Here is a 20,889-nt window from a genome sequence, read left to right as displayed (position 1 = left end):
TGTGGGTGCCATGGAGCCGGGGCCCTGTCTCCCTTACCTGCTGGAACCCCCAAGGCCAAGATCAGTGCCAGGCACACGGGCCGTGCTTCATTCATTCACTCATTCATTAGCTCATTTGGTTCTGAACTCTGGCCAGGCTGGGATCTGTGCTGAGGGTGTTGAGAGATGGGCCACGCTCAGCTCCTCGCTCTGAGTCACGGTGGGCTGGGGAGAGGTAGACCCTCACGTCAGGCTGGGGGAGGCTGGGCTCTGCAGGCTCGCAGGTGGACATGCAGGCCGGGGCCTCTCCCTGAACCCCTACCTCGTTGTCTGGGACCCTTGGAAACCTTGAGCTCTCTGTCCTCACCAGTAGCACCTTTTGGGGTGAGCCCACACAACTGCCCCGCAGGATCGCCTTCCTTGGGGAAGTCAGAGGCTGGGGAGGCTCTGGCCTTCATCTGCGTCGTGGAGGGAGACCCAAGGGCCAAGTAGCTTGTCCAAAGTGTCACCGTAGACACAGCTGAGATTAGAACCCCGGTCTGTGTGAGGCAGAGCTGGAGGCTCACCCCTGAGTGGGAGTGCTGGATGCATGCCTTTGGCCGGTTCCGACCCCCCCGGGCCGCAGTTTCCCCAAGGAAGTTGTGGGACCAGTGACTCTCCAGGGGCACTCCCACTCGCTCACCAGTATTAGAGGAAGCACCAGCTTGCAGGATGGTGAGGGCCGTGGGCTCCTGCGTCCCATAGCCTGCCACTGGGACTCACCACATAGCTTGACACGTACTGCTTTCTTTAAGAACAACACCTGCTTTTAAGCGGGCGATGCTTCCGTGGCTTGTCTGCATCCTTCTTTGCTTAGGAAGCAAATTCTTCAAGGCTAAGCTCCCACTTGGCCCGTGGGATTAGCACACACCCTATATTAACGGGTCCAAATTAATGCGATTTATCGTCATGGCTTCCAGATGCTGTGGTCTACTTACACAGACAGCTGCCAAAATTTAGGACACTTGGACCAACAAAAGGCACTGCTCTCAATTGTGCATTGAAACGTGTGGGACATCTGAGGAAGTTATGGACAGCACAGCACACGGAGCAAATCAGGCTGTCGGACAGAGTGAAGTGATGGGAGGTCAGGATTCTGCGGGGAGCCGGGGCTGCGGTTCCTTGGTGGGTCTCAGCTGTGAAACAGGAATGATCCGGGATGTTCAGCTGGATGCTTCAGAAACTCCAAAAGGCTGAGTGCTGGCGGCCACGTGTGTGCCGCACACAGGGTTTCCGGGACTACACGGAGCAGCGGGAGATTCCACACCCAATCTCCTTTCCAGGTGCGTTTAAGGGGAGCTGGCTGAGACCTCCTGCCTGGTCATTCTTGGATGTCTCGCATCATCCACCAAGTCCGTGGACTGGTGCCCAGGACTAGCGAGCGCAAGTAGGGATCTCAGCTTCATCTTCTGCTGTTTCTGGGCTCAGCTGGCATCAGAAAGGGGCTCCGAAACCCCTGCTCCTCAGGAGGCCCTCCCTGCACCCCGCACCACAGGCTTCAGGAATCTGTGTCCTTTCACAGAGTCATTCGGCTCTAAACGACCATGTAATTACATTGGTGGATGCAGTCCTGTGGGGCATTCCTTTAATTACAGCCCACAGCCCCTTTCAGCAGCTCTCAGAGAACTCATGTTTTGCAATGACATGGGGCTCTTCAGGCTGCAAGAAAGTCCGGGTGGGATACCTGGGCGCCCACCTTCACGTCCACCTCCTGGAATCCACACGGCCTCACTGTTTCTCAGGAAGGGTGTGGAGGGGCCACTCCCCGGAAGCCACTCCTCAGGGACGGTCCCATCAGCGCTGGTCCCCAATCTACTTCCCAGAGCGCCTTTTCCCCCAATAACTTTGCTTAGTTTCTAATCGCTCATTATACATTCTTCAAAAGCAGTTTCGGGTGAATTTTATGATAGGTAAATTACAGTTAAGTAAGGCTGCTAAAAACTAAAGTTAATTATAGTCAGATATGGAGCTGTAAGGATCATACATCATAATCATTGCTGTGGGCCACAGGGGATCATGTGAGATGATCTGGGAAGTCTGGAGGTGGACACTGACAAAGGAAACGCCGGTGGCCATTGGTCTGTAAGGAGCTGAGTTGTTTTCTCTCTCCTCCTCTCCTCTCCCTTCCCCCTCTACCCTCGCTTCCTCCCCTCTTCCCTCATCACTTCTTATTTTTTGGGCTTGTTTATTGGTGGGGTGGAGTCTTTCCAGCCGTGCTTAAGTTTTAGTTTCTTCTTTGCTGTGCACTACCTTACGTTAGGCTCGACACAATAGTAGGGTTCCTGGAGGGTTCCATGAGCCCCGACTTCTGGCCTTGGGCCCTGGGGTTCCTAGCTGGCTGGAAGAGGAGCCATCATCACAAACATGGGTGCCCCAAGAGGGCACTGGCAGTCTTCAGTCATGACCCCAAGTCACAGGTGGGAGGGATTTGGCCACTCTGCCTCAGTTTTCTCACCTGGCAAATGGAAATAGCAACGCTTCCCTGGGGTCCATGCGGGTAGTAAATAAGAGCTCACAGAGGGAGGCGCGGGCGGGCTACGCCTGGACGAGGTGCGTAGAAGGCTGTGCTGTGCAATAATCGGCAGTGGCTTCCGCAGCCTGGGGTAGGCCCCGCCCACCTGCCCCCACACTGAGGGGCCAGGAAGGGGGCGCATCCTCCAGGCTTGGTGAGGACGTGTGGGAGTGCCGCAGGGAGCACCGTGCGAAGGCAATTATTCTAGTATGTTTCTAACTCGGGCTTTCTCCCGTTTTCGAGCCTTTTCCACAAATCTCTCCTGATGACAAACTCTCTTCACTCACATCTGCTGGTCAGCCCCGGCCCGTGGTGCCTCAAGGCCCTTGTTCCAGCCCTTCCTGGAACAGTAAATCTGTGTGCTGCAGCCCTGTCGATGAAACACCCCGATGTGAAATCCTGTCTGCGCTTTCAGGATTCCTCCCCCAGGAAGGACATCAGGGTTTCTCCTGCTTACACTGAGGAGCTGAAGTGCTCCTTGGCTTTGTCTCTGTGACCTGGGGGTAGAATTCAGGGCTGCCTGGGTAGGTGCAGAGCTAGAGCTGTGCCAGGAGGCTGGCCCACCAGCTGTGCAGCGCCTCTGACATCTGGGCTGGGCCAGGTGCAGGAGCGCCCAGAGCCCCCGTGGTGGGGTCTGGCGTCAGCTGGCGTCAAGGTGAGGTGACAGCCCTAAGGGTATTGTTACTGAACTCAAGTTCGGTAAACCTCCTGCAGAGTCCAAAGCACTGTAGAGTGACAGGGTTGGTGAGGAGAAAAGCACCCTTTATTCTAGATGCTGGCAGCTAGGGAAGGTGGCTGACTCGTCTAAAAAACCACCTTCACGAGCCAAAATGCAAACGAGGTTTTATAGTCAAGTAGACGGCAAAGAACAAAGGAAAGCAGGCCTCATGGCTAATTGTTGTGAAGTCATCTTCTGGTGTGTTCTGGGGCCTCCATCTGCCTCAGTGTTATCTTAAATCTCACTGTCGGGAAAACTACTAGGGAGTTGTGACCCAGGGTACCGACGTCCAGGTGTCTGAGGACTACAGAAGATGCTCTTTTCAGGCTAGGATGTTTGTTAATTGACAAGGTATGGGTGGCCTTGACAACGGGAAGACAGTTCTTCATTTAATCAGTGGGAAGGGAAACACAGAGGAAACAGCTGAATATCAGGATGGACCAAACTGCGAACTAGCTGCGTTTAATCACATTACTGATCTATCAGATTTCACCCTCACAGTAGCAGCCCCTGCTGAGACCAGGGTGCTTGTGCCCTGGGGTCCTCAGAGCACAGGAGAGCAACCTCTGGCCCCTCCACGGTGCCTGCTGCCCTTGCTGGCTCCCAGTCCCACGCAGATGAGCCATGGTCTCTGCTGCTTTGAGATGATCTCCTGTCTGGTGGACATGTTCCCTGCCCCAGGATAGCTTGGCGTGCAGAGGGAGCTTGCCCCATGCAGGGAGGGCATGAAGTCACCAGCATGGGAGCTGAGCCAAGGCTTGGGGCTGGCAGGTCCAGGAGCCCAGGGAAGGAAATCATAGACCGGCCAGAAGGCTCCAGTGCTCCCCCCGCTCTGTGGAGCTCAGCAGACACCGGCCAGTATGCAGAGACCTACAGGACTTCCCAGAGCCGTTTCCGATTTTGGGGAATAGGTGCCTGCCTGGATCGAATGAGGGCCCCTGCTGGACTCTAGGTATGTGTTTGTCCTGACGGGGTAGAACAAGACTAAGACGTCCCGATTTGTTTTGAAAAATAAATGTAAAAGCCCCTGGGAGAAGCTTTGGAAATTGTTGAACGAGGGGCATGTAGGGCCGCACCCATGTCCTCAAGGGCATCGTGGGGACCTTCCCGATGACAATTTGGTCATGGGGACAGCACCCACAATTTTCAGGAACCATTTTCAGAGAGAACAACAAAGCTGCCTTTTTTATATCGTTGCGGCCCCTGCCCTCTGGGAGGCTGGCGAAGGGTTGCAGACTCCTGGTGCCTGCGTCCCCTGGGACCCAGGGACACACTGATGGTGAAATTTTAATTCAGTTGTGTCCTTATCAGGCCCCCTAGAAACCTGTCTTGGATAAGCTGCCCTGGGAGCTGACCTGGGTGCATAAAACCAGCCTTTTAAATCACAACAGCTTCGCAAGATGCTTTTCAAACAGCATTTATTGTTTCTGTGCAGATCATACAAGTGATACATGCTGACTGGGGATAACTTAGAAAATACGAAAAAGTATAAAGAATAAACCCCCCATAATGCCCTAAAGTGATAGCTGCTCTAGGCATTTTGGTGACTTTCCATTTAGTCTTTTCCTTCCTCTCTCCCTCACGTCTTCCTTCTTTTTCTTATTTTTGTCATAAAATTATTCAAACAGAGAGAAACAAAGTGCAGGGGAAATACAGCATCACCCATTCTCCATTCTCGTGTCCTTTCCTCGGTCCCTTTCTTCCTTCGTAAGGAAAATGGTTACAGATAGAGTCTAAGACCTTTATGCGCCCCCTACCCGGGGCCGCTCCTTGAGTGGGGTGTATCTTCCCTTATCGCATTTTACAGAAATGGGGTCATACAATCCACACCTATCTGCCACTTTATTTTTTCTCACCATGATGTTTCTGAGATTTATCTCTGTGGACGTGTGTACATTCGGTTCATTCCTTTTAGTGATGGGTTATCTTCTACTGTAGGAAGTCAGCGCAGTGATTTATTCATTCTGCGCTTGGTGGACTTGACCCTGCAGTAGCCGTCTTCCTGAGCACGTGTGCCAACTTCTCCTCAGAGTATGCCCACGAGTGGGATTCCTGAGCCAGGCGGCACGTGCACCTTTAACCTCAGTCAATTTGTACAGTTGTTTTTGAAAGTAGTCCTGTCCCTTTTAATTCCCCCCATCAACGTGTGCATGTTTTCATTGCCTCTCAACCTCAAGCACTACTTGGGGGGGTGCCAAATTCAAAAATATTAGCAGATGTGGGGACGGGCTTTGGTGTGGAGTCATAGCATCTCATTGTTCTGACTGGAATTCTTTCTGAAAATTAGAGAAATTAGGCAGCTCTTCACATGCTTATGGGTCACTAGGGTTTCATCTCGTATGAATTTGACCACTAAACTATTTATTTCCAATGGCTTTATAGGCATACTTTATATATACTTGATACTAATATGATGTTGATAATATGTATTTGAATGACTATGCTTAGATTATGACTTATTTAAAAAATGTGTTAATGGTGTTTTTGAGACACAGATGTTTTAAATTTTAGTGTAATTGTATTTATCATTTTATTCTTTTTGATGGTGTGTGTGTGTGTCTTGGTATCATATTTAAGAAACCCATCTCTAAACCTTTTTACATTTTCACATTTATAATTTTACAATGCCTAGATTGCATTGTAAAAAATAGTGAAATATAAGAACATATATATAGATATTTATATAGCAATACATATGTAAATATTCTTATACATACATACATATATGTATATATACACATACATACATATATATACAGAGATACATATCAGTATCTCTATGTCTCTCTCTATTATATATGAATATCCATATAGAGTTACGTATGTCTGTGTCTATACATAGATATACCATCATCTCAGCAGCATTTGTTGAATAGTTCACCTTTCCCCATGAATTTGTAATTCCAGTTCTGTTATATATCAAATTTCTGTATCAGAGCCTGGGTCTGTTTCAGTGCTTCCTCTTCTGTTTCATTGGTTTATTTGCATAAGCCTCATGTTGTCTGTGGATAAAGGGCTATTTATTTCTTCCTTTGCAATATGTATGCTTTTTATTTCATTTCCTTGCCTTATTGTACTAGTTAGGACTTCTGGTATGATGTTGAATAGATGTGATGAGAATCGATACCCTTCCCATGTTTCTGATCTTAAGAGGAAAGCAGTCCATCTTTCATTGTGAAATTTGAGGTTAGCTGTAGTTTCTTCTGTAGATCTTGTCCTTAGGTTAAGGGAGTTCCCTTAAATTCCTAGTTTGCTGAGAACTTTAACAAATTACAAATAGTTGAATTTTGGCAAGTGTTTCTTCTGCATCTATTAAAACAATCACATGCCTTATCTTCTTTAGTCTATGTTACTATGGTGATTTATATCAATTTCAAAGTTGGACTAACCTTGTGTTCCCAGGATAAAACTCATGTGATCATGATGTATTATTTTTTCAAAATATTATTAGAATTGATTTGCTAACATTTTTGTGAGAATTTTTGCATCTACATTCATGAGAGATAGTGGTCTGTAGTCTATTACTCGTATGATGTTTTTGTCAGATTGGGAATCAAGGTAATATGAGCCTCACAAAATGAGTTGGGAAATATTAATTCCTTGTATATTCTGGAATAAATTGGGTAAATTGTTATTTCTCCCTTAAGTGTTTGCACAGCATATAGTTGGGCCTTTTTCGTCTCTTAAATCCAAACTAACAATCTCTGTCTTTTACTGGGTATGTTTAGATCATTTACGTTTAATATAAATATTAATGTTTAGATTTAGGTCTAGCATTTTATTGTTTGCTTTCTGTGTGTCCTTTCTGCTTTTTGTTCCTCTCTTCTTCCTTTCCTGCCTACTTTTGTGTTACTTGGGGGCTTGGGGGTATCTTTAATTTTAGTTACTTTATTGGATCTTTTTTTAGAGGTTGCTCTAGAATTAACTTTTCAAAGTCCTCAGTTAGTAGCTTTTTTCATATTTTGTCCAGAAATTTTAGCTGTGATTTGTGGGAGAGGCTGTTCTGCATTTAGTCAGTCTGCTCAAATGTTGCCTTTTCAAAAGTAGTTTGCTATTTTTCTCCATCTGATTTCTAGACATCTGCTTTATTGTTCTTTTACAGTAACTGGGTATTTTTGTGTGTATGTGGAGCATCTCTCTTATAGCATTGTTTGTTTCTGTCCTAAGTGAAATCCTGCAGAAGGCTCTGTTGGTGCCCTCGCCAAATGCCTTTGTATCCTATTTACCAGCTTAGTGTACCCACCTCCCAGCTTCTGTGTGCTTTGCGGTTAAAGGTTTGCACTTGAAATCTTCAAATGATGGTTGTTGGGCGCTGGAGCCACCTGCTGGCATGGAGAGCTGGAAGTGCCCACAGGTTACCTTCCTCTCACCCTCCAGCAGCCTTTAGCCATCGACTGGCAGGTGTGGGAGCAGAAAGTCTCAACTCCTTTGCCACAAGATCGAGCACATCTTCCTCTCCGCATGGAACTTCCCCAGAACCACTGGCTTCTTCTGGGAGGACTTCCTTAAAAGACTGTGCACATTCTAATTCTTACCTCAGATAAGTTCCTTCCTTTTCTTTTTAAGTTTACTTTTCTTCTCAAGTTGCATGACTAACTGATTTATTTTTACAGCCCCCATTTTTATGTAAATGAATTTATCAAGAACTGTACTGAACTTATCCCACAGCTTATGATAAGTAGAACTCTTATTTCATTTAATCCTAAATATCTTATTTTGGGGTGGGGATTTGCACTCTTAACATGAGTAATTTAGGAATATCACTAAAAATATTCTATAGTCTTGTCCTAAAGATCTTTTAATTTTCAATGTATTTTTTTCCCCTTCTTCTGCCTCACCCTGCCCCCACTCTGGTTCAAGCTGTTGTTTTTCAGTCTAAAACTGGCCCATGTGGGAATCGAACTGGCGACCTCCGCGTTAGGAGCACTGTTCCAACCACCTGAGACATCACGCCGGCCCCTAATGTTCAACATCTAATTTAATTCCACTGGGATCTGGGAGTGATCTTTGTTGATATTTGATCCCCTGAAATTGGTTGAAACTTCTGTTGTGTTGTACTGCAAAATTGGTTCCTTGTAAATGCTCCACATTTTCTGGAAAATACTGCATACTTTCTGTTTGTTCACGTCATGGCTCTTTCTGTACCTCTAGCTCAAGCTCGGTACAGTGTTGTGCACATTTTCTGCATCCTAAGTCACTTTCATCTGCAGGACCAGCTTCCGATACAGTGAGGACTCATCTCCCGCTCTGACTGTAGATTTGTCAGCTTATAATTCTGTCATTTTTGCTTTATTTATTTTGGGGGCTACGTGGCTGTGAGGTACATACAGTTAGTTCACGACTGTTATAGCTGCTTGGAGAGTCTTTTCCTTTTATAATTACAGAGTGTTCTTTATCTCTGAAAATGCCTTTGTTTTAAGTTCGATTTTTTTCTGTGAATGATACCCTATTCCTGCTTTGTTGTTGTGCCAGGACTATCCTTTGCAGTGTTGTGTTTTTGGCTTTTCTGGGTTGTTCGTATTAGAGCATCTTGCAGCAAGCCCCGCATCACGGGATCAAGGAAGGTGTGGTCGGCTAGACTCTGTCCTCTGATTAGTGACCTAAGTCTGTTTAGTATGAAAATTGAAAGATCTATTTGGACTTATTTTTACTAGCTTATTTTGTATGTTTTCTTGCCACGGTTTTCCTTTTCTACTCTCCAACTCCCTTTCTGTTTATATTTGATTACTAACGCCTTTATTATTTTCCTCTCTTGGTTGGGAATTTATAGATTTTATTTCTGCCTCTTAAATGACTATCTTTATTTTTTCTTCAACATATCGTTGAAGTTGAAATTGCTTAAAGTTACAAAACATAGAACAAAACAATCATCAGCATTCCCACCACCAGAAACTAATCACTTAATATCTTGGCCTATTATCTTCCGGGAAATGATTCTATTATTTTTATGAAAATGAAACATGCTTATTATAAATACTTCAAACAAGACAGGAATGTGCAATAAAGAAAGTTAAAAGAAAAGAAAAGAAAAGAAAACACCTAAATCCCCCGACCTCAGGCAAACGTAATTCTAGACGGTTATCTGTGCAGACATATGGATAAACAGTCACTTAGCTTTATAAAAGTATGACCACCGCTAGGAGTTCTTTCAAAATCTAAAGTATTATGTATCTTTTTACATATCGTTTTACTTAGAACTGAGAAGAAAACGTAACACAAGTACAAGAGGAAACTGTGAACTTCAAATATTTTTAGGAAACGTAAACAAAATTATTTCCTAGAAGATCCCTTAAAAGTAAAAAAGAGATTCTGAAAAGCTTCAGGAGTTTATAGTCATTATTTTTAAAAAGTATGTTTCAGGTTTCAAACTTTTCCCAAAGTTTTGAGTTTGAGGGGTGTCCCTCCGTCTCCTGAGACGTGTCAGTCATGGTGTGACTTTTCCTTTATCCAGGTTGATTCATCCTTTGCTCTGTAATCTAATTCCCTGAGTTGCTTCGAATGGGTTCTGTATTTGGACAGATTCTCTCCTCATCCCTTGTTCTTTTACCCAATGTCTAAACTCCTGAGTTTATAGTTATTACTATTATTATTGTGAATCTGTTAGTGGGCTGGATATAATGGTGAATGATTTTTCCCCCTAAAAAAGGTCCATGTGCTTCAAATTTCCTGCTGTCCTGAATGTTCCAGAATGGCTGCTGCTTGCTTTCCCACGAGAATGACTGGCTGTGTGTTGTATTCTTTTGCTTTCTCTCCAAGCTCTGAGACAGGAACCTGTTTTCTGCTCTGAGTGTGACTGCAGAGTCTGGCCCAATTTCCCCATTGTGTGCGATTTTGCTCTTGCTGTTTGGATGTGTGGAGCTTTCTCTCTTAACTTTGAAGTTTAATAACTTAATTAGGATGAGATTTGTCTTTGTGTTGAGATTTCTGTATCAAATGTTCCTGAAATACACTGTGTCCTTTTTGTTTTGTTTTGTTTTGGTTTGGACATGTTCAGTAAGCTTTCTTCAATATGGGGAAAATTTTTTGTGTTATATCTTTGAATATATATTTTGTTCTACTTGTTGGGCTTTTTTCTTCAGCAGCACAGAGTATTCCTACGATAAACTGTCTTTTCTTATAGCCAGTGTCTCTCTAATGGTTTAGATTTCCTTTTTTACATGCATCCACTTTTATTACCCTGAGTCCTTTCTCTGTGTCAGTAATTAGGTTATCATAGTGCCATTGTGTTCCTCTAATGATGCTTTTTTGGTTCTCATTTTTCCCCAAGCTTTCCAATCTCTCTTTCCATCTTATTCTGTAGTTCTCTAATCTCATGTTGGAATTTGAATGGTATTGAAGTCATGTTTCTATTACCTGGCTGACCCGAGTCTGTCATCTGTCTTCGATGCATCCATAGTGATTCACAGCTGCGAACCGCTGTACTGTTCTCCCCACGGCCGTTTCCTCCACATGCCCAGGCTCCAGGCAGACGGTCATCAGCTGCACGCCCTTCGACCTGAGAGCAGTTGGTCCCACGTTTTTCTGGCCACCCCACCTACATGAGGGGCTCAGCTGTAGTCGGCGGCTCCCACTGTGGCTCTCAGGCATGTCCCCACCGCATGTGGGGTGCCCATGGTCCCCACACCCCTCAGTGAACGCAAAGGCTTCAGCACCAGAGCCCTGCCACTTTGTGCTTCTAATCCGTCTCTCATCATTGCAGCACGTGCTTTGTTTGTGAAGACAGCTGTGCATTTTACAGTTTTTGAATTACATTTTCCCTGCATCACAGCGTGTGTTTGAAGCAGGGCCGCTGAGGTTCTTGGGTCAAGCATATTTATACCGGGTCTTCTATGGGTGAGCACGACCAACAAGGGGCTTCTGAAGTTGGAGAGACAGGGTGACAGAGGAAAGTGCCAGCCGCAGGTCAGCACTCTGTGCAGGGAGCTCTGACCGTATCTAACAAGCCAGCTCACCTGGGACTTGACTGCAGCCCCAAGAGACGATACATTGCAGCAGGGACCCTGGTGCTAAGTCGGGTAACGGCCATCCTTGGACCAAGTGGAAGGTACTAGTACAGGTCTGGTTTCTTATACGAAGACTCACTCAAGAAGCTGTGTGTGTCCTGGTCCCACCATGGGCCATAGTACACTATGCCCTGCAGCCATTGTGGCAGAGATCTTATAGAAGTGGGGGCTGCTGGACCGATGGGAGGGGGTGTCCCCATGTGCCACCTGGCCTCAGCCACCACATGGGCAGGCTTCTCCTTGGGGAAGCTGGGTGTTGAGAGGGTTGGAGACGAAAGGCCCTCCCCAGGAGCAGGTGGGGTCACCCTCTGGCGGCCGCCGAGTGCCATGAGGAGCCCCGTTCCCAGTGACAGCAGGACGGACACTGGGCTGCACTCAGAATTCCTGCAGTGTATCGGGCTGTTCAACTCAGGCATCTCCCTCTGGCTATGCCTCACTGGACGCTAGTCCTGGGGCCCTGAGTACCCGTGGGCGAGAACAGGCACGTCTGCCCTCATGGAGGCTGTGTTCTTACGGGGGCACCAGGGCATGAAAAAGCGATAACACACCTAAAGACAGGATTCAGATCTGGATGTACCGTGAAGGAGTAATCGGGCCTCGTGTGCAGAGAGCAGTGGTGGTGGGAGCCAGGTCGGGGAGGAAGTCAGGACACACCTTTCTGCGCAGGTGACATTTCAGCCGAGACCTCCTGATGGGGAAAGCTTGGGCAGAGAGTTCCAAGCAGATAGAAAGGCGCATGCAAAGACTCGGCTGGAACTGAGCTTACACATTCTGTGGCACAGAAAGACCAGTGTGGCTGGACATGTAACTGAGAGTGAGGGGGAGGAGGTGGGGGCGTAGTGGGGATCAGGTCACCCTGCGCCCTGTAGGTCATGCAGGGTCCGTTCGGTCTCATCCTGATAGAAATCCCCAGGGGCTTTAAGCAGCGGAGAGACGTGGTTTGACTTGCCTTTATGAAAGCTCGCTGGCTGCTGCGTGCACTAGTGCAGGAGCTCCCACCCTGTCTGTGGTGGTCGCAGAAAGGGGCCCGGTGACCTGGAGCCTGGCTGACGGCGGGGCTCCCGGAGACGAGCAGACTCTTGTCCCGTTTCCGGCATCGCTCCCTCCTTCCTGCTGCCACTGCTCCCCAATCCTCCGCACCCCTTCTCTGCACTGGATTCACTGAGAACCTCCTCTGAGCCAGGCTCTACCGTGGGGAGACCCCCCACCCCAGTCAGCAGCAGGGCACACACTGCTCCCGGCAGTGGGTTTGTTTCTTCATCTCAACTTCCCAAGCTAGTTGCCGGAAGGAGGGAGACGCCGCTGAAACCTGGGGAAGTGGTGAAGGCCTGGTGGTCACTCGTCAATGGGTCATCGAGGGCCTCAGCTCTGTCTGTGGAGCAGTTTCATGTGCTGGTTGAATTCATTGTACACCAGTTTCAGTTGTGCCTGAATTACAGGTGGCTGAATGGTAATTAACTAATCCCCGTGTCACTCCTTCGGGTTAGGAGCAAGCTCGTTAATTCTAGTCCGCAAGGCTGCTGGTGTCTTTTGCCTCCCACCCACCCCCCCTTTTTGGCTGCTCTTGACTTACAATCAAATATGAAATTCATGCATTTTTTAATAAGTCCTCGGCTGTTTTTGCCACTGAAAAATTCATGGCATTACACAGTCCCTTTAAATAATGTTTATTCATTAGACATCGCTCATCTACATGTTGGGGGTTATCTGCTCTGACCAACAAGCCGTTGGCTCTGTCGTGGACAGTGGGGGCCAGTCTCGGACCATCCTGGGTAGTAAAGGAGGGTCTTCCCTGGAGGCATGGCCGGTTTCTCAGCAATCTCAGCGGTTGGGCAAACAGCATGTTTCCTGGGACCAGTCTGTGTCACGAACTCTGTTTCCACACGTTTGTCACTTCCCGCCTCCACTCTTGCATGTGTGGTGCCCTCTCTGGTTGTGTCGTGTTCCTCTACTTCCACTTGACCGTGAGCCAGATATCCAGGCCGAGCTTAAAAGCCGCCTGGTCCAGGATGCCCGCCCCACCCAGCAGTTCTCCCATCCAGACGTGTCTCCTGCCCCAGGGGGTGTGTCATTGCACTTCCCACGCTTATCCACACAACCGCGCTTCAGTCCAGTGCTCGTGTCCAGACGCTGGAGGAGCGTGTGGAGCATCCCGACCCCCTGCCAAGTGGCCCCGGGGACAGGAGCTGCCCTTGCTGGGATGGGGGAGTGGCAAACCACTGACTGGTTTGCAGAACCCCACAGAAGCCCTATCCTTGCCACAAGGGCTCAGAGCCACGCACTCCCCCACCACAGCCTGGAGTGACAGGAAGGGCACGAGCCTCTGGCAGGGAGCTGCCGTCAGTGGGCTGGCATCTGGGTCTGTGCCTGGCCTGGTTGTAGGGCTGTCTGCCTCTGTGCCCTCTGGTCCTCAATGCGGTGCCCGGGGATGGGGGTGGCGTGAGGCCAGGTCCTTGTGCCATCCAGCCTGGCGTCCTCGCTCAGCAAAGGTGCTGACCACAGAGGGACACAGAGCCTGTCCCCACAAAGCTCCCAGGTCAGAGGGAGTGGTGGGCAGGTGGGTGGCATGTGGATTCACAGAGGCGGGAGGGCTGTGGGCGGAGACGCCTGCTGCGTCTGTAGGGCTATGACAGGCGCTTCTGGGCAGCGGCACTGAGCAAGCCTGTGATGCAGACATTGGAGGAAGTGGAAGAGAGCTGACTGGTCCCCTCCCCACCTCGAGGCCCCAAGTGAGGCCCCACCCATACCTGGGCCAAGAGTTTCTTCTCTGTGTCCCGGAAATCATAGACTTCCTGTCCCACCACAGACCGTGATGGGGACGAAGTTAAAGATGAGATGAGTAGACTTTTGCCAACGGTGACGCGCTTGTGAGCATGAGTGACGGGAGCGGGCTGGCAGACACGGGCTCTGAGCCCCTCTGCTTGTTTGCAAAGCTGCGTGACTGCCTACGTTTGGGTTCCGAAGGGACGGAACTCAGGCTTTTTTGTCTGACTCACAAGAGGCAAAGCGGCCACGAGTCCTGAATGCCAATTTGGGGACCTGAGTGACATTCAGACATGCCAGGCAGATGTGTGTGGAGCATGTTGTGTGAGGTCTCCTTGTACAGCCCTCTTCTCGTGAAGACGTGTGCCTGCAGGACGTGTATGGAAGGCAGCACCTCGATAAGGTACAGTCAGTGTCAGCAGTGCCCCTGGGGGCGCTGGGCGGCAGGTACGGGCTGTTTATGGTGACACCGCTGGACAGGTAGGCACGCATCAGCAGCGCTTCATTTGCACGCTATGTACCTACTGTAAAGGGTATAAAGCCAGCCTACTCCTGGAAGGAGTACGTGAGTGTAAACTCCTATCGGAGATGAGACGAGGCATTGAACCACTGAGCTGCCCACCACAGATCAAAAAGAAAGAGAAACGCTTAAAACGATTTTATAATAGTGGAATAGAGAGGAAACAAGATACTGTACTTTTGTAGTAAGATGTCCAATTCGATTAATGTTAAGAGGCGTTTACTGCTGACGACTGCTGACTTACCATGCGTCCAGGGTCAGACGGACCGAATTCTCAGCCGCAGAAGTCTCTTAGTGACTGGCACACAGTGTTTTGGGAAGTCTGAGGACCCAGCACACAGGCTCGGCTGTCTAGGCAACTGGAGTGGCTTAGAAATCTGCACTGAACTCTGCAGCGTGGCTGAGTTTTGACTTAATGTCAGATTTGGGAAGGTGAGTGTGGGGAACAAGCAGAGTGGGGCTGGTGGCGTGGGGTCTGGATGGGTCTCAGGGTCCCGGGGATGGAGGCTGGTCTGGCTGTCTCAGCGCTTTCCAAGTGGGTTTCCCTGAACCCGGATCCTGACCCGCTGAGAAGTAGCCCAAGTCATCGCGTTTGGGGAACAGCATGTGTTGGCTCTCCCTGGAGAGGCGTGCATGCATTTTGCAGCAGCCCCTGAGAAGTCCTGCTGTAGATGCTGAAGTCATTCAGGAGGCTCTTCCCCAAGCGTTCTTGATGGCAGAGTCACATGGCTCCCCCCCCCTCCCACCCATCCACCCAGGCAGGGGTGGGACATCCTGCAAGCTGGGAGCTCTGAGGCAGACTTTGGGAAAGACTTCCTCAGGCTCCTGGAGTCAGGCAGGGCGGTGAGGTGAGCAGCGCAGCCCTGAGCCTGGGCAGGCCGCGCACCCCAGCCCCTGGCGCTCATTCTGGCTCCCTCATTCTAACCTGGGACATAGCGACACGTGAGCCAGAGGATGGGGTGCAGCAGGATGGAAGTGGCAGGATGGGGGTTTGGTGGCCCCACTGCATTGCTGGGTAGGCTAGTGGGTGGGGTCCTATGGCCGCTCTTCCATCCCAGGGCCGGGAGCTTTGTGGGCGGGGGAGGCTCACTGTCTGCTGACCCTTCCCGTGTGCCTCACCAGCTGACCCCTGTAGGCTGTGCGGTCCCCAATGCCTTCTGTACCTGCTGTGCTCGCCACACGAACCTCACCTCTCACGTGAGGCCGGCGGACACATCTGTGTTGCCTGCTCACCATCGAATTCTCCCTCCTGGTAACAGACCCTGATTTTCCTCTGGAACCCCCTCTTCTACTCTCAGCCCATGTGTTGCGGGTGGGTCTGACCCTACCATCGGGGTCGGCCAGCGGTGGGTATGTGGCCAGTCCCTCCCTGGCCACAGGGATTGGCTCAGGGGCAGTGTGCGGCCTGAGGTGGGCCAGGGGGGAGCCTGTCTCCTGCCAGGCCCCCCAGGAGTGGTCCTGGGTGTCAGCATCTCAGTGCAATAGGTGGCTGTGGCTGTCGTGTGGAGCGGCCTACGGGGTCTCTGGTCCCGCTCCCCACACAAGAATGCAGGATATGGTGAGGCCAAAAAGGAACACCCATGGAGCCATAGATAGGGGAGTCATACCACTATAGTCTCACTGGCGGCTGGGTTGGAGACACAGGAAGCAGGAGCCATACAATTTGCAACCTGCCGTCCGCTTTTCTGCCAACCAACTTCACTTGCTAGCTGCAACCCGCCCTTGCTAGCTCAGCCACCATCTTCTTGCCAGCCTCCATTTGCTGCTAGCATAGCCACAACAGTTATATTAGTGGCCAATGGCTCACTGGTTACAGCTGACGGCCAACTAGCCACAGCTGATGGCCATCCAATCACAGTTGATGGCCATTTACTACCTGAGCCAGCACCTTTCCACATGAGGCCGAGAGCCTGGAAACTGCACTCCTGGCTCTGTCCCCACAGTGGCTTCGACTCTGGACGTGCGGGTAGGGAAGAGGAGAGCTGAGCCAGTGAAGGAGGGGACGTCAGCAGCTCGCTGATGCGGGGTCACTCCTGTGGCAGCTCTGGGACCTGCCATGGGACACTCCTCAGAGTGGCCTGGCCTGAAGGGCAGGAAGCTGGGTATTTACCCTCCGTCTGGGCAGCCTGGGCTGACGTCAGGCCAGGACCCTTGTGCTCTGTTCTGCTGACACTGCTAGCACATTCCTGTGACCAGGGGCGGTCATCGGTCATCACGGGGTGCACGCCATGAGGGGCATGGCACGGTGTCCCCGGCCGCTCCCATTCCCGTCTCCCACTGCCCGTGATCCCCTGGCACCCCCGTCTTCCCAGCGCCTGTGAACCTGTGCCACCCTGCCTACCCTTCCTCCCACGATGCTGTAACCCTGCCCCCTTTTATCGTTTTAGGGTGTGTCTGGGTGTCTGTGACCTGTGTTTACAGCCAGCACTTCTCTGTGAGAACAGAGCCAGGAGTGCAGTTTCCAGGCTCTCGGCCTCACGTGGAAAGGTGCTGGCTCAGGTAGTAAATGGCCATCAACTGTGATTGGATGGCCATCAGCTGTAACCAGTGAGCCAATGGCCACTAATATAACTGCTGTGGCTACGCTAGCAGAAAATGGGGGCTAGCAAGAAGATGGTGGCTGGCAAGCGCGGATTGCAGCTAGCACGGCGGAGTGCGGGTTGCAGATTGCAGAGAAGTGGACGGCAGGTTGCAGATCGTGTGGCTCCTGCTTCCTGTGTCTCCAACCCAGCCACCAGTGAGACTATACTGGTATGACTCCCCTGTCTATGGCTCCGTGGGTGTTCCTTTTTGGCCTCACCGTGTCCTGCGTTCTTATGTGGGGAGCGAGACCAGAGACCCCGCAGGCCGCCCTGCACGACACCTCACAGCAAATGTCCCCAACTCTCTGGATGCCAGCTGGGTGTCCCACAATCCCTTTCAAGTCTGATGCTAAGTGCCCAGACTCAGTGCTGCCCCCACACCCTAGGGGCTGCCCCACTGCACATGCCAATCATGTGTCCTGGGCCATTGCACTTTGGGCAGACTGGCTATAAACTGGGAGTTCCCACCACCCCCAACCGGGGTTTGAAAATTTGCTAGCATCGTTCACGAAAGTCAGGAAGGCACTTTACTTATTACAAAGGGTGCAACTCGGAAACAGAAGGGAGAGATACCCAGGAAATAGCATGGGGGCGGGGTGCTCACAGCTCACCTGTCCTCGCAGCACCCGGGTGTGTCCCCAGCCCTGAAGCTCTCCAAACCCCTTCCTCTAGGGCTTTTTATGGAGACTCCATTATGCAAGCACGACTGGTGATTCTCAATCTCCAGCTACCGGGAGGTGGGGAAGAGGCTGAATTTCCAGCTCTCTAACCAAGGCTTGGTCTTTCTTGACCAGCCCTCCCCCCACCCCATCCTGAAGCGCCCTAGGGGCCCCTGCCCCCACTCATCTTACTAGCTCATCACTCAGGGGAGTTGAGACTTAGGAGCTGTGTGCCTGCCAGTGCACACAGACCTGGGATCTAGTTCTCACTGATACCAACGCCTCCTCCTCTGCCAAGTCAAGTCCCAGCCTGTTTCTCACTAAACTGCCCACTGCCCCTGGGAGTGTGTGCATCATGTGAGAAGTGGTTTCCTAGACCCCAGTCCTCCCGGGGGGTGGTGGTCTTCAGCACAGCTGCACTGAGGATTGTGCCCTGGTATTACTCTCTAGAGGTGGGGGTGGGAGGGCATAGCCTGAGGAAGAGTAATTGGAGGTAATGTAGCTGCTTACAGTCTGTGATGCTGTTTTGTTTGTGCTTTTACCCTAACTCTAGAAAACCTAGTGCTTACTGCCCCCCCCCCCCAATAAATACCATTACAATATCCCTCACATCCTGGGTTTTCGCTAAAGATTAAAAATGTTACTTCTCTAATCTGCTTCTGAAATTGCTTTGGAAATGCCATCATCAAGACCAAAATGCACCGGCAGTAGTTAGAAAAGTAAATAATACTCGCTTCACATCTGCTTCAAACCGCACGGGACGCAGTCTGTGAAGAGCGTCCAGCCTGCCCCTCCCCCCAGCCCTGTGTGCACCTGGGAAATTAGTTATGGCTCTTTTGTAAGCGCTGGAAAGTGATGCACATGCCATCAGGTTGCTCCTTTGTGCAGGCCGGGGCTGCTAAGGCTGTGAATGGCTCCTGTGCAGGTCTGGCCGGACGCTGCCCCCTGAGAGCACAGGGGAGCGCCCTGACCTAGCCTCCTGGCGTCGCTGTGTGTCTGGGGAGGTTTCTCGGCGGGCCGGAGCCTCGGTTTCCTCATCTGTAAAGCGGGAGAGAGGAGCCCCCGCCCGTTAGACTGGGCGGAGCCAGGTCGTCCTAGCTGCTGTGCCCTGTGCTCAGTGCCTGCAGAGCCCCAGCCGCCGTGCTCCCGACGCTGTGAGGGAAGGGCCTCGCTTCTGAGGCTCCCAGAGGACTTGGCCACAAGGCGGTGAGGCCCCCAGTGGGGTCCAGAGAGCAGAGGTCCTCACTCCACAGCCCGTGGCCCTGCCTTCGTGGTGACTTGAGTTTCTACCAGGTCTGGCTGTTCTCGGGGAGGACGCTGACCCTGCTCAGAGGCCCCCGGCTGGGCTCAGCACCGCCCCTCTGCAGCTCATGGGGCAGGACAGAGATGTCACAGCAGAATGCCACTGGCCCTTGCAGCTGCAGACAGGACGGTGCTTCCTGCAGCCAGCTTGTTTGGCCCCCGGGGGCTGGGCCTTGTGCAAGGAAGGCCAGGGCAAGCTGCTATGCACGTGTCCCTTTGGAGAGCTGCAGAGCACAGTGTCCTGGGAGGCCTGGCAAGCAGGGCACAGTGAGAACTCGGGCCCAGGAGGCACGGGAGGTGGCCCTGCGGGACGGCAGTTGGGCCAGGCTCCCCGCCAGCCTTCTGACCTCCCCAGAAACCCAGCATGTGCAAGGGAAAGAGGATAACGGGCGATTGGAAACCAAAATGCCAAACAAAGGCTTGCAGAGGTTTAGCTGCCTTTTAACGCAATTGTGAGACGAAGAATTAAATGTGTACTGGTTTTGGGCCGAGCCAGGAGTACAAATCCAGTCAAACAAAAATGGCTTGTTTCCTCTGAGTCTCTTCCCAGAGGGGTGGCCAGCGGCTCCGGCTCCAGGCTGCTTCCTGAGGCAGAGCCCAGAAAACCCCCAGCAGGCCACACTCTGAGGACAGCACGGCCACTCTAAGCTCCTGCTGTATGCGTGACACTGTGCTGGTCTCAGTAATTGGGGCATCTGCCCCTTGGCCGTCACTGACACTTCAGGAAACCCTGCAGGGCGCGCCCGTTCCCTGGGGGTCTTGGGGCTCCCAGCTTTTCTCTCTGCACCTTGCGTGTCGTGGGGACTCATCTCTCTGGACACCAGAGAAGTCAGGGGAGGCTGCAAGGGCAGCCCAGGGTCTGGATGGGCCAGACGAGGGGACTGTCCACTGGCCGGGGTGCAGGTTAGGTCACGTGCTCCTCCGGAAGTGGTTGACTGAAAGTTCTAACCCCCCCCACACACACACACACAGGGAGGTTTCAGGGCCTGTGGGCTGGTGTCTCACTGCCTCACGGGGGAGACTGTCTTGTCAGAAAGGGCCCTACTGGGCCCCGGGAGCTAGAATCACCCAGTGCTTGTGCCACCATGGAGACACGTGGGGAGGCTGGTGGGAGGGTTTCCCTGGAGAGTGTCCGCACGGTGGGCTGGGAGGGGCCCTGCCAGCTCCAGGGTCTCCAGCCTGAGGCTTCCCTTCGCAGGTGGTCCCTGGAAGGCTGTGACTGCCCCCTGTGTGGTGCCAGCTCTGCAGTTGAGGACCAGGAGCCCTGCCCTGAGCAGTGCCGAGGCTGGGCAGCACCTCACCATCAATGGGGAAAGCGGCTGGACTGGCAAAGGGGCTTTCAGGGGCTGGCGACGTGGCCCCTGGCTGCAGGGCTGGCACCTGGACAGTAGGACGGGAGCTCCTTGCCTGTGAATGGAAAGTTTCTGCATTTTGAATCACATTTCTGGACCTGGACCGAGACCCTCCCCTCTCCCGACTGCAGAGCAAAGAGATGGGTTGGAGTGAGGCTGGTGAAAGGGGGGAGGTCGGAGTCTACGGCCACAAAACTGCTGCATAGAACCCCCCAAGCCTCTGCACATACGTACCCTTGGCCCGTGGCCGGCCAAGTGCTTCTGCTGACCTGAGCTGGGCTCAGCAGGGGCCCTCTGTCACCTGTGGTCACTTCAGGTGGGCTAGGTGGCTTTGTTTACCTTCACCTTTGATCTGCTTCCACATGTGGGCCCTCAGCTGAGACCAGGGGCCAGTGGCTCTGCTCCCATGTCCCCCGCTGGCTAGCCTGGACTTGGCAAAGGCAGAGGAGCCAAAGAGCGG

The 20,889-nt window shown here is 51.5% G+C and overlaps 1 long non-coding RNA gene across 1 annotated transcript in view; it reads left to right on the top strand.

The window, feature by feature from the left end:
• LOC109451919 (uncharacterized) overlaps positions 1–20,659 on the top strand; it is a 37,909-nt gene extending 17,250 nt beyond the window's left edge. The window contains exon 5 of the long non-coding RNA XR_012490238.1: positions 20,276–20,659. This is a non-coding gene — a long non-coding RNA (uncharacterized LOC109451919). The remainder of the gene's footprint in view (positions 1–20,275) is intronic.
• Positions 20,660–20,889: the final 230 nt, after the last annotated feature.

Source organism: Rhinolophus sinicus, linkage group LG11 (genome assembly GCF_036562045.2).
Source record: "Rhinolophus sinicus isolate RSC01 linkage group LG11, ASM3656204v1, whole genome shotgun sequence".
Taxonomy (NCBI): Eukaryota; Metazoa; Chordata; class Mammalia; order Chiroptera; family Rhinolophidae; genus Rhinolophus; species Rhinolophus sinicus.
The sequence above is the reverse complement of the archived record's forward strand: the minus strand, read 5'-3'. Positions and strand labels throughout refer to the sequence as shown.